The 12938-nt window shown below is 49.3% G+C and overlaps 1 protein-coding gene across 3 annotated transcripts in view; it reads left to right on the forward strand.

Moving 5' to 3' along the window:
- The first annotated feature begins 11927 nt into the window (after positions 1–11927).
- The window catches only part of ZBTB16 (zinc finger and BTB domain containing 16), a 188634-nt gene continuing 187623 nt past the window's right edge, over positions 11928–12938 (forward strand). For 2 of the 3 annotated variants that reach the window (XM_042959569.1, XM_042959568.1), the window contains exon 1: positions 12451–12753. The gene's annotated coding sequence lies outside the window, so the exon portion shown is untranslated. Of the gene's footprint in view, positions 12114–12450; positions 12754–12938 lie in introns of those variants that run through there. The other variant, XM_042959571.1, reaches the window with a different exon arrangement.

Genomic DNA, 12938 nt, shown 5'->3' on the forward strand with positions numbered 1-12938 from the left:
GGCTTGGCAAGAAAACCCGGTCTAATATTTTCATGCAATCCACAAGGAACCTGGGGCCCCAAGGAGGGAAAGTAACTTATTCACCAAGAGACAGTAAATTAGGAAGAGGTCTCACGGCTCTTCTCAAAGAACAGGACAAATGCTTTAAAACGGTCAAGGCATTTTCCATATAAGATCCCCATTTTTTGCAGGAGAGCCCATTGAAGCACAGAGAGGTTAAGTGACTTGCCCAGGGTTGCACAGAAGTGTTTGGCATAGCTGGCCTTGAATCCAAGCCTTCTGATTGGAATTCCAGTGTTCTTATAATTTCACCATGTTCTCTCCAATCTGCCTAACAAACAAACAAACAAAAATCAATAAGTAAACATTCCAGAACATGCCGAAGAGATGTGGAGGGAGAAAAAAAAAATTATCATCCTCCATGATTCCTTTTTTTTTTTTTTTTTCCTTGTTACTGAAGGCACTCGATAGGCAGTAAACTCAATAGAAGGAAAAGTCTCTTTCTGAGAAAATGGGATATTATTAAGTCTTTGAAAAGAGCTTCCACACAGATATCGGTGCAGTTTATTTGCGGTCTTTCCCCTGAAAGAAAATCCCCTCAGATGACTGGGAGCTCCTATATATTGGGGCTTTAATAAACCAGAGAAATCCTAGTCTTGCAGTAGAGTCTGTAGTCAATTTATAGTCTTTCCTGATCTTCACCAAATTTCTCTTCCTGGCAATATTTTTGGCATTTTAATTTTAGACCTGGGTGAGGGAGTGGGAGAGAACTTTGTTTTAAAGCTTCAGTCTGACATACATACCACTAGAATCATATCTGATTTAACCTATTTGCTCCTTGCACACACAGAAGAGATGGCTTTAAAAAGAAAAGGTTGGGCAAGTTATGGGGCTCCCCTCCAATCTGGACGACCACCTTCCTCAGAGGGAAGAGTCCTCTGCTTCTGTAAGCATGGGGGACAGGCAGGGAGTGCCCGAAAGAGGGGTGGCTTGGGGAATGTGATAGACCCACGTTTATGTCCCAGCTCTGCCCCTCACAAACTGTGGGATCGTGGCCAAGTTCATTAGCTTCTTTGAGGTAACAGACCTCAGGGCTCAAGTTAAGAAATCTGCAAAATTTTATATCGCTATTAAATGACAGGTCTGGGTTTGACAACCATGTTAGTCTGATTCCAAAGCCCAGATGGTAAGGCACACTGCTTCTTTGTAGGATTATCACCATTGCTAACCCCCAAAAGAACACGCTCATGGATTTTGCCTGTGGGAATCATGACTACGAAGCACCAGGATCAATTTTAAACTAGCATGTCAGAATGTGTGTGTGTGTGTGTGTGTGTGTGTAAGTATTTATATGTATACCCATGCACATATATATAAAGAGATACAGATAGATAATATATCTCCAAATGTATATGACATGCTTCACACTGGCCACAAGGGGAAAGCTGATACACTTTTTACAACTCTATTGCTATTATGCTAGGTTATGAGCCACAGGAGAATCTCAGCCTCCTGTTCTCCTGTCCCACCAGTTTTGACCTCAAATTTTATTATCCAGCTTCATCACCCCCTTGTGCTTGTTTTGAAAATCAAATCTTTCCTCTATGGGCAAGATATGCCACAGCTGGAGAGTTGGCAAAGATTCATGCTATGTATGTACATACTTCGCAGGTAGTTTCACAAGATTTCCAAGAATGACGGGCTGACTTCAGGGACAGCCTCAGGATGGCTCCCAAAGGGCTCTGGTCCCAAGTCCTGGCTCGAAGTGGCCTATGGCTTGGGGAACACCGTAGTGCCTCTCTGTTCTGCTTCCTCTCTGACCAAATGGGGAGATTGGGCTAGATGATGTTTTAAGTTCCTTTCGGTTTGGAATCTATGAAGCGTTTTGAAGAGGGCAACCCTTCCTGGTTGTCTAAGCTCTAGTGTGCTCATTGGAAAGTTAACTGCCTTGCTTTCCAGTCATGCCTAATGTATATAAGGGGGCACAAGGGCCTGGGGGTCCTCGTTTGGCGATTAATGCAAGAGCTCTACCAGCCTATCCATTTTTCATATTAATCTCCTGCTTCGATTTTTTCCCTTCAACCTAGAGGCCCCAGGGTGTGAAAGACAGACATTGCAATGCCCCATCTTCCTGCAACCAACATATTCAGGGCCTTTACCTCTTTCCTGGACTGGGCTCTCTTCTCACGATTCCTGACATGTTACACTAGCACTGTGAATATCTTTCCCTAAATTCCGTCACTACAAAGGATGTCCCTCGGTAAAGCTTTTCCTCACCATTTCCTCTACTGCTTCCCCTAGTGGGTTAAGCTGAAAACTTAACTTTTCCCTCATCATTTGTAGGGAATTGTGAAGAAACTCAGGCCACAGGGGAATCCTGTTCCAGACTTACACTCTTGGCCCCCTAGCAATTGCTTTGGGGAGAGGGGGCAGTCCTCAGTGTTCAATCCCCAGGAAAACAGACCCCCACCCCCCGCAACAGAGCCCAAACCCAAGGGGTTGGATTTGAGAGTGTGGGTGTTGGCTGCCCCTCTTCTTAGCTATGTGGCTAAGGTTGCTTCATCTCTCTGCCTCAGTTTCTTGAGCTGTAGTAGGAATAAGGGCAGTGACCACTTCATGGAGTTGTCTGGAGGAGTAAATGGCCAGAGCCCTTGAGTAATTCCTCACTGTGTGTTAGTAAGCAGTAAGCAGTATTCAGTACGGGGCATGGCAGAAATAAGTTGGAGGCATGACTTAAATTTTTTAAGCCTATCAAATCAATATTCGTTCTACATAAACTACAGAGTTTATCAATCTGTGGGCAGGGGCCTCTCCAAGAGACTGGGAAGGAGCTTAACAAAATCAGAGGAAATGGAGAGGTCAGATTTGGGCTTCTTTGATTACTTTGTTATTTTTAATCCCAAACAGGTTCCTGTGGGGGCTGGGGGTGGGGGGGCGGAGGCTGGGTACCTATGAACCCAAGCACCTTCCCACCCCCTCTACCCCCAACTTTTATTTTGGACAACAAGGAAGCAACAGTACAGCCCCCACATGCTCACCATCTGCACTTGGAGATTCCAGCCTTGCTTATGAGACAGTAACCTTCCAAGGGCCAAATTATGTTTGCTTTGTCTGCATCCTGTGCTCAGTGTGCCACAACAGGTATACTTGGCTATTTAACAAAGAAGCAACAACAACACCCCTAAGCAATGGGGAGGGAGGGGCTGGGGGGTGGGTCGTTCCTTCCCAGAGATTTTTGCAGATTCCAAAATGTTGAGAAAAGCAAAACAAGCTGCCTGCATTCAGGGAATGCCACCTCTGATTTCTGATTAGACAACAAGGAAGCACTTCTTTGGGGAAAGAAATAGGGAATGGAAGACAGAAAGCCAGGAGGGCTATGGATTTGGGATGGAGAGAGCTTGCTGAACACTCTATAGCAGCCCTGCGACCCTCTGACTCTTGGTCCCCAGCACAATTATGATCCGTGTGAACCAGCTAGCAACTAGGAGGTGGCCACTGTCCCTGCAAGTTTCAGATGGATAACTTTGCCTCTGGCTAATAAATATATGGCAAAAAGAAATAAATCACAGCTGGAAAATGACTTTTGAGTATCAAAGCACCCAGCTTTCTGCAACTTTCCCAGTTTTCCCAAAACCCCCCCTCCTGTCCCCAGCCAAACAGAACAGAGGACGTCCAACACTGTGCCCTTCCCCAGCGCAAGGGGTCATTCACCCCAGGCGGGTGGGCTGGAGCCTCCCTGCAAGGCCAAAGTGAACACGTACGTGCCTGTGGACTGCGCAGAGGCTGGTGGGTGGGAGTCTGAGGTCTTCAGCCTCACCCTGGGCTTCTCCTCAGACCCCCTGGTCTTGTGAGCATAATCCTAGAGGTTAATAATAATCACAACAGGCAGCCCATCATTGCCTCCTTGTCTGGCTGAGAGGTTTACAACTTAAACTCATGGCAGAGGGAGAAATTGGCTCAATCACTTGGAGTAATGGTACATGGAGAGCCAGTTGGGCATGACTGCTATTTAACTCAGGGAAAACCAGCTGCTGGGTTTAACGTATGTACACACTAATAAACACGTCATGCTACGGGGTGGAAATCGACGTGCCACCCCCCTCCACTCCCCACCTTGCTCTCCATTTGCCTGTTGTGCCTCACCCAACCTAATCAACGGGACAAGACTGGGAGAATGGGGACGCAGACAGACGTGCGTGGCTATGGTGACATCAATGCTCCCAGGTCACCGCTCCCTCTTTAATGTGATTTAAAGTTATCTATCACACACTTTACCCCAGATAGTTATACGAAGGCATTTTGTAGGGGGAGGGTGGAAAGAGCGGTGACCTGACGTCATCGTCAGGAAGCGTGCACATTTTCAGATCTTCCTTTCACTGTAGGTCAAGCACCCCTTGGGTCTCCTTCCTAAGAGGCTCTGGCGAGGCGAGGATCATTGTTGTCCCAGTTTACAGCTAAGGACAACTGCAAGTCAGGGAGGTTAAATAATTGACCCGAGATCACCCAGGACCCAAGAGGTGGGAGGTGGTATTTGAACACAGGCTCGTGAGAGTAAATCAGAGCCCACGCTCCCAGGCTTTATGCTGCCCTGGGTATTTGCGGGACAGAGGAGGGAGTTGTGGAGGCCGTCACTGACCTGACAGTGTTCTGCACACTTCCGGTTGTATTCCTTAAGGTCCTAGGCAGGTCCATCCTAGGATGCCTTCCTATATGCTCTTCCCCAGCGGCTATGCCACTTTCCCACCACAAGCAGGAACCCAGCTTTCACCAGGTACCTAGTAAGGCAGATACAGAAGGAAAACCCACGACCATCCTCGTTCCCATAGAGCTGGCATAGCAGAAGAGGCAGTTAAAGAAAAATAGGCTCATAGGAAAAAAGGATGAACTAACTATAAACTGTCACCATCTTTCCCAGTTTTCCCCTTGGCCCTGTCCACACAAGATGCTCCAGTCTCCAGAAGGACCTGTCGTAGGGTCAAGAATTGTCAAGAGGACTTGGAGACAGCCCCTCCTCCCAGGCCAGAATCCCAGCTCAGGCACTGTGGCCCTTCTGCTTCTGATAAACAAAACAAGGTATATTAATTAAGGTAATGCTAGCTACTGCAATAAACTCCCAAATAGGGAAAGGCTACGGTTGCCAGTTAAGAAGAAAAAGATCCTAATTTTTGAATTTCAGATACTTTTCTTAGTGTAACTATGTTCCGTACGATATTTGGGATATACGTATACTAAAAATTACTCATAGTTTGTCTGAAATTCAAATTTAATTGGGTGTATTTTATTTGGCAACCCTACTGAAGACATCAAAGGTTTATTTCTTGCTTATATAAGTTCCCAGCGGGTGTTCTTAGGAGACAGCTCCCCTGCAAGTTGTGATTCAGGGATCCAGGCTCCTTCCAGCTTGGCTCTGCCATTTTCCTTACTCACCGTCCAAGGTATCTATATTCATGGGGTCAGGCTGCAGAAAGGGACAGGGCGTGGGGGATGCCATGTGCGAGATTCGATGGGCCAGTTCTGGAAGCGGCCCTTCTCACAATCCATCGGTTGGCCAGAACTCAGTTCCATGGCTTGTACTGAACAGCAAGGTGAGATGAAAAATGTAAGCCAGTGTGTGCTCCGAAAGATATTTGGAGAACAGCTGGCTAGTCTTTGCTGGTACTTGTGCTGCACGCGTGTGTCACATTCTCCTGTTGGCTTCAGTAAGCAGCCCTCCACCCACTGGTGTCCCTAGAAGGAGATCAGATGCTCTCCTCTCAGCCCTGGACTTGGTTAAGTAACAGCTCTCCCAGACTGGGAGTATGAGGCCATTGTGGGAGTAACGAGCAGGGTGATTCAAATCAATTCATTTTAATCCAATGCCATTTAATAAATATTTATTAATGCTCCTAGGATATTGAGAAACGCTTGGTTCTAGGCCCCTGAAGGAGACATAAATTGAAATAGAACCCAGTATGCCCTCAAGGAGCTGCATACAATTAAATTCAGCTATCCTCAACTCTTATCTGTATCCCATTGACTTTTTTCAAAGGTTGGTGAAAGACCTATAGCTGCAAAGAATTTGGCCCTAAGTGCTGGGATACAGAATGCTCCCTGCCTCCCAAAGTCCTAAAACACTTGGTGTCTGTATCCATCCATCCATCCATCCATCCATCCATCCATCCATCCATGCACAAACGTGTTTATGCATTCATTCAATTAGTTCATTCACCAAAATTCAACAAGCAAAGATCTGTTCTGTTTGACAGTGTGCTGGGCTCTGTGGGAGGGAAGTGGCAGCACCAAGTTGAACAAGACTGAGACCTTGCCTTCTAGGAACTCACAGTGGAGGGGGGTAGTCCGAATACACAGAACTCAGATACCAGACAGATGGTGGTAAATGCTATGATAAATGTTCAAACAGTGCTAAGAGACTTTGGGAGGAGGGAGAAATTAATTCTGACTCAGGGGTGGGGTGAAAAAGATTGCACCAAGGGCCAACAGTGACTTCCCAAAGAGACCCATGGATCTGCCCTGGCAAGGGGAGGCTGAGTCAAAGCATCTGGCTCTGAGCCCACAGGACACCCCCCCCCCCCACCCAGGTCTCCCACCTACTCAGCCCTAAGAGAAAAGTCAGTGAGCTTTTCTCAAAGAAGAACTCCATGGCGGTCTTTCATTTTATCTTAAAAATTCGTACAAATCTTGAATTCCACTCCACAGGATACCAACGTTTGTTTTGCTATAATAATTTTAATATAATTGGCTTAAATTACCTGTCATTGAGGAAAATCATTTCATCTGGTGGCTTGTGCGCCCCTGACATACCACTTCTAATTTGCGGAGTACTTTTCCAGAAATTCAGCCTCTGACCCTGGAAGTTCAGGTATCACGAACTTCAGAGCTTTTCTCCTTGGCGGGATGGACGAAATATTCTGCTTCTAAAACTCGGAGACTGGTCGTGTGCGTTGTGAGCAGTTAACACAGTGATCCTAGGTGAGGCCTGCATAAGAGGAACACCGTACTTTTCACGCACTTCTCTCACATCAGGGGACAAATAGAATAATTTGCCTTGGACATGAGTTGTGTTTCCAGACCATGGTGCATCCCGTGGCCTCTCCTAGGAGCATGTGTGACCCTTTCTCTCTGCATGCCCTTGTAGGTTTTGAATGGAATGATAGTACTCATGGTGCATGACAGCTGTCTTAGATTGAAAGCTGTACCATTAAACACCTCAAAAATTAAACAGTTGGCTATTTAAAGTTAAACAGCAAAGGAAAATGGTCCATACTTCCCCCTCTCCCAGGCCTCCCTGCGATGAACTACCAAAGTGTTAAAAGAAGGCCCTGCTTGTGATGAGGACTTGGGGGTTAATTTTCAGCATGGTGCCTGGGGATTTAGCTGTGGGACTCCCGTTACAAGGAATGGGAGTCATACTGCTTCATTTTGCACACACTGCATGTGCACCTCACCCTTCACCCTTGGACGGCTACAGAATTTTAGTTTTGAAATTGAGGCCCTTTTTCTCAGAGCAAAGCAGATTTCCCGAAGCACCCAAATTACTCAGTGTTGGCCCCCAGGCCCGTGTGTTTGTGCTTATGTGTGTTTGAGAAAGAGAGAAAATGCCTCTCTCCTAAATGCAGGAGCCCCTTTCAAAGACAACATTAAAACATTATGCCCAATAGCCCAATAGGTGACAGCAATGGTCGCTATGTCTCATCCCAAAGCTTTGTCAGGAACCCCATAAAACTAGCACATGGTTTGTGACACCCAGTGAAACACCGTGCTGCTTCCATAATGACCTGAACCCTGCTGCCTGTCATTAAGGGACCTCTCTTATTAAACATCTCTTTTTTAAATGGCCGCCATCATCTGGTCCCAGTGTACATTAAATCCCATTATAATTATAAACACACTTCCCCATAACATCCGTTGCAGATTTCATCCACACTGCCTACCCCCTCAGGGCATCTTTGCACTAATAACAACTCAGATTTGCTATCTGAGTTGACAACATTAGGTCTCAACACCATTTGCAGTATGCTGGTGAGAGAGACAGAGAGACAGAGAGAGAGAGAGAGAAAGAGAGAGAGAGAGAGAGAGAAAGAGAGAGAGAGAGAAGAAAAAGCTTTCTCTTTCGCAAGCAGGAAGATCTTGGGGTCAAGTGACCCAAGACCTTAGGAGCTAAGAGAAATAACCCTTCTTCTCCCTTTGAGAATCACTCTCTGCCCAGCAGACTAGAGGAAGGCCATACTTAGCACCTGGAGGAGAAGCCCAATTTTGTAAACACCACTAGCCAGGACTCCACCAGGAAAAGAGATGGCAATTACTAAATCAGAGGAGCTGTCTTATTTGGTTTTCTGTCTTCAACTAACCAGAATCTACAGGTCACCTTTTTATTTCCCTCTCTGTTTTTTGGAGGGGGCATCTAAAAAAGTGTCATGGAAGGATTAAAAAAAAAAAAAAAGATGAGGGGCACCTGGGTGGCTCAATCGGTTAAGCGTCCAGACTTCGTTTGGGGTCGTGATCTCATGGTCAGTGAGTTCAAGCCCTGCATCTGTCTCTGTGATGACAGTGTGGAGCCTGCTTGGGATTCTCTCCCCCCCCCTCTTGCCCTTACCCTGCTCATGCCCTCTCAAAATAAACAAACTTCGGGGGAAAAAAAAGACGAACCAAAAGAACCATCAAGATACGCACGGAAGATAAATTTGGTTTTGTATAGTTTTTGACGTCATCTGCATCTACCTGGTAGATATTTGCAATTATGACCTTGAAGCATTATAAGGTCCTTTGCCTCCAAGAAAGGACACAATAAGTCTACTGTATCTTCCCCCAAGAGTCCCCAGTGGGTCAAAGATCTAAGAGTGCATGTGACAGCTGGTGCATCTTCCATTGGCAACCTGGAGTTCTCAATTGCTCTGGAGACTTTTTCCTTTCAGGGGCTCCACTGCTGGTATCCCTCCTCAAAAAGGCTTTATTTCGCACTCATCTCAAGGTTTTAGTATGCAAAGTGGCTGCTGCTCGCCCAGAGGTAGGAGTCCTTGATTTATTTATCATGATAGGAAAGTCTACCTTTAAATTTTACAACTATTTTCCAGCTGAGGTGTTGGAAGGAAATGAATTGCAACATTTCATTAACACACAATCAGAATACAGAATAACACAGCCTTCTTCAGGGGCAATCTGTTCGGTTGAAGCTTTATTGTAATTCAAAACTCCCTCCTCAACTTTTGCCTGCGATTTTGGGGAAGGAGGGAAAGTGAGCTAAGTCTGTTTACCAGGTGGTCTGATTCAATGGGAAATGGTTTGGCCGTCAGCTTGCCTGGTGGCTGTGTAGCTCTTGGCCTCAGTGGAGTTAAGAGAAGGAAAATCAAAAGCTGTTTTCCTTTTTCTATCTTGCTAGAGGCTTATACAATCTAGAAGTTAAGATCAAGAGCTTTGCAGTCAGAATGGTCTGATTTGAAGCCTCAGCTCTGATGTTCACTAGCCCTACAGTCTTGGGTGAAATGCTTAACTGCTTCAAGCCTCAGTTTTCCCATCTGAAAAATGGGGCAAATAATGGCACCTGCCTGAATAGGGTTGTTACTAGGATTACATCATACAATATAGGTAATGTGTTAAGATTCATAGTCGGTGCTCACAACGAGTTATTCCCACGGTCTCCTCCCTATAAGATCCCTTAGACCTAATATATCCCCTTCTTCCACAAACTGAGCTCTGAAAGGCTGCTACCTGTGGGAGGTATGGGAATAAAGAAGGAGATGAGGGAATGACAAGATTTAACATGGAATTCTATTCAAAGGTCAATCCATCTATTCCCCTGTCTCCAGCATGACCTCCCCACAAGACTGAGGTCTCTCCTATTTTTAGACCTGTCCGAGCTGATGTCCCAGCTTCCCTTACCATACCCTTCAAGAAAAGAAAAAAAAAAAAAAAAGAAAAGAAAATAAAGAAAGAAAATCACAACCAATACATGAAAATCAGACAGAGAGAGAGACAGAGAGACAGAATGAGAGGGGGAGAGAGAGAGAGAGAGAGAGAGAGAGAGAGAGAGAGAGAGAGAGAGAGTTTTCTCCTGTAATTTTCCACCCTGCTTGTTTTTAGGTGCCCCGCCATATGAGCTCTCTGAACTGGGGATTCTCATCAGCCTTCAGGGGACCCAAGGACACAGCTCTGGCTACAAATGGTGCCAGTTTTGGTGGGGGAGCTGCTACTTTATCTGGGCCCAATAAACCTTATCAAACCGCTGCGCAGCCTGCCTGCAGCACTAAGTGGAAATGCTTGGAGCCCAATGCTGGCTCTCAGCCTACAGCCTCGCCTTTTTGTTACCTCCTCCACCTCTTAAATTCAGGCATTAATCTCTCTTTAACACTTACTAACAAGGGCTGGGCTTTTTAATGGGCAGAGTTTATGAAGCAAGGGAGATTTTCACATAGAGTGAATGTGGCATGGAGTGGGGGGGGGGGGGGGGGGAGTCCAGGGCCACGGAGGGATTGTTCTCGCTCTCCCATTGTTTCCGGGGCTTCTCCCTTACTCTGATTTGAGGATTAATAGGAGATTAGGATCAAGGGTTAATTGCGGGCTTCTGCTGCTACTGCACTTAGGAGGGGCTGGTACGTGGGTGTGGACAGCAAGGCAGCAACCCTCAGCAGGCACCGTCTGGGCAGAGGCTCAAGAAGTTCAATGAGTTTCTTCTCTTTTCCTGGTGAGGTTTTTCTTCTCTTAGGTCCCTCTCCTCGTGCTCTCCCTGCAGACCAGTTCTTTAAGTCTCTTTCCCCTTGCAGACAGTGCAGACCTTAGCTAGAGAAAACAGTTTGTAAACAGGAATTATTGCTGTTTATTGTTAATCAAAATGAACACCCAGGGACCAGGCGTTTCCAGGGTTGGGTTGGACGTTGCTCTATTCACTGCTATCAGAGGGTAACTGGCTGCCTCCCTTCACTCCCAAGGGTGCTTCTCTGCCTTCTTCTCCTCTCCTGACTCCTGCAGGGCTGAGCACTTTCCCTGCTAGGAAGAGACAGGAGCATACTCGCGGGGATGGAATTGGCTCAGCACTCTAGTTAACACTGAGCACTTCCAATTCTGGCCTTCAGCTGCCCAGAAGCAGGTTTTTGCTTCTAGTTGGTGTCTGCCACCTTCCATGACCCTACAGTCCTTCGGGCCTGACTTTAGGTCTGGGACAGTACCAGAGGCAAGCATAGGAATGCGATTATGTGTGAGTCCAGCGCAAACCTTTGACCCGCCGGCGCGTCGGGGACGGAGCGTGGGGACCCGTCTCTGGGACTGAAGCCCCGCGTTGCTAAGACCGTTTGACCTCCAAGGCTGACTGTCCGGAGACCCAAGGAGGGCGCTCTCCACCACCACCTTCACTCCCAAGATCCCGGACTTTACTGGGCCTCAAAGGCCGGTGTCCAGAAGAGAGCTTCCCACCTCGTGCCCCCTACTTTCGCCAAGTCCAGAGAAACTGCGGGGGGTGAGGGGGGGTGGGGGAGGGGAGAGGGGACTCTGCAGCGCCGGAGGAAAGACAGATTTCTTCTGGTTGCTCTACCCCTGGCTTAGTGATCTTAACGCCACCCTCTAAGTGGAGCGGCCAGCTGAGAGGAGGCGGCACTTGCGGGGGGTGGGGGGAGGGAGGGGGGCTCTAAGCTTCTTCAAGCTTTCACTCGCCCCCTGAAGACTTTGCGCTGAGCAGGGAGCAGTTGTTGGGAACCGCTTCCAACCTATTCCCAGGAGGGCAAAGCCCAAGGGATGCTCAAGACTGGGAGGGGGCCTCACGACCTCGGCCTCCAGGGATCGCGACAGCTAAAATGCGGGAGGGGTCTCCCTTCGACGACTGATCTCCGCGGATCCCCCTGGCACCAGGCTCACCAGGGCCCGGGAACTGCGCCTGGAGACTTCTCGCAAGCGGGCTGCTCAATGCCTGGAGACACAGAAGGCCTGGGCTCGGGCTGAGAAAGGGCCCTTCTGCAACTGATGTCGGGGTACAGGGGATGCAGCCCCGAGCCCGGAGAAAAGTGAAAGGCGAGATGACACACACTGAATCCGGGCGAACACCGGAGCCGGGGACGACACTCCGCGCCCGGGGCAGCAGGGAAGAACAAAACCCGCGTCCAAAGGAAATTAAAAACCTGGGATCGAAGGTGGGGGCTGCTCCTCGCCCCTCACCTCCATTGCCCCCGCCAAGGATTCCGAGTCCCCGACACTGCTCTCTCCGCGAGCTCCTTCTTCCCTCTCCGCTGGGCCGGTGAGCGGCAGCCGCCGGCGCCCCAGCAGCAGCTAGATGTCAGGCGAAGCCCGGAGCGCGGCGCGCGGAGAAGGGAGGGGAGGGGAGGCGGCGGAACGGAGGGGAGGGGTGGGGCGGGGAGCGCGCGCGGGCTCGGCCAGTGCCGGGGGGGGGCGGGGGGGGCGGGGGGGGCGGGGTGGGCGGGCTGAGCCCGGGGACGGCGCGGGAGGGGGGAGGGAAGGGGGGCAGCTGTGGGCAGCGAGCCGGGTTCGGCCGCCAGCACTAAAGATGGAGAGGCGCCGGGGCCTCGCAGGGGAGGGGGCTCGGCGTTGACGTGGGACGCGGCGGAGGCGCCGCAGCCGGTGGTGATTTGCTAACCTCGCAGCAGAGAGGAGTTGAGGGCGATGAGAGCGGGTACTGCGAACTGCCGGGCGATGCCGCCGCTGCCGCCGTGATACCGAGAGCAACAGTTCCCAGCAACACCCTTCCCCGACACAGGCACACCCCCCCCCCCCAAGAGGCACGCACACCCACCCCCAGCGCCCGGCTCGGCAGCGGTGAGTGAGGGGCCCGGGAGGGGCGCACCGCCCAGCCGTAGGCGCGCGCCGGGACGCCCCGGGGCTGGAGAGGTCCGAGGGGCGCGCTCCCTTCGGCCACTCGGCCGCTGGGCTCGTGCCTTATTTTATTTGGCTTGTTCCTTTCCTGCGGCGGCAGCCGTCGCCACCGCCGGTTGGGGGTCGGC

The sequence above is a fragment of the Panthera tigris genome, chromosome D1 (genome assembly GCF_018350195.1).
Source record: "Panthera tigris isolate Pti1 chromosome D1, P.tigris_Pti1_mat1.1, whole genome shotgun sequence".
NCBI classification, from domain to species: Eukaryota; Metazoa; Chordata; class Mammalia; order Carnivora; family Felidae; genus Panthera; species Panthera tigris.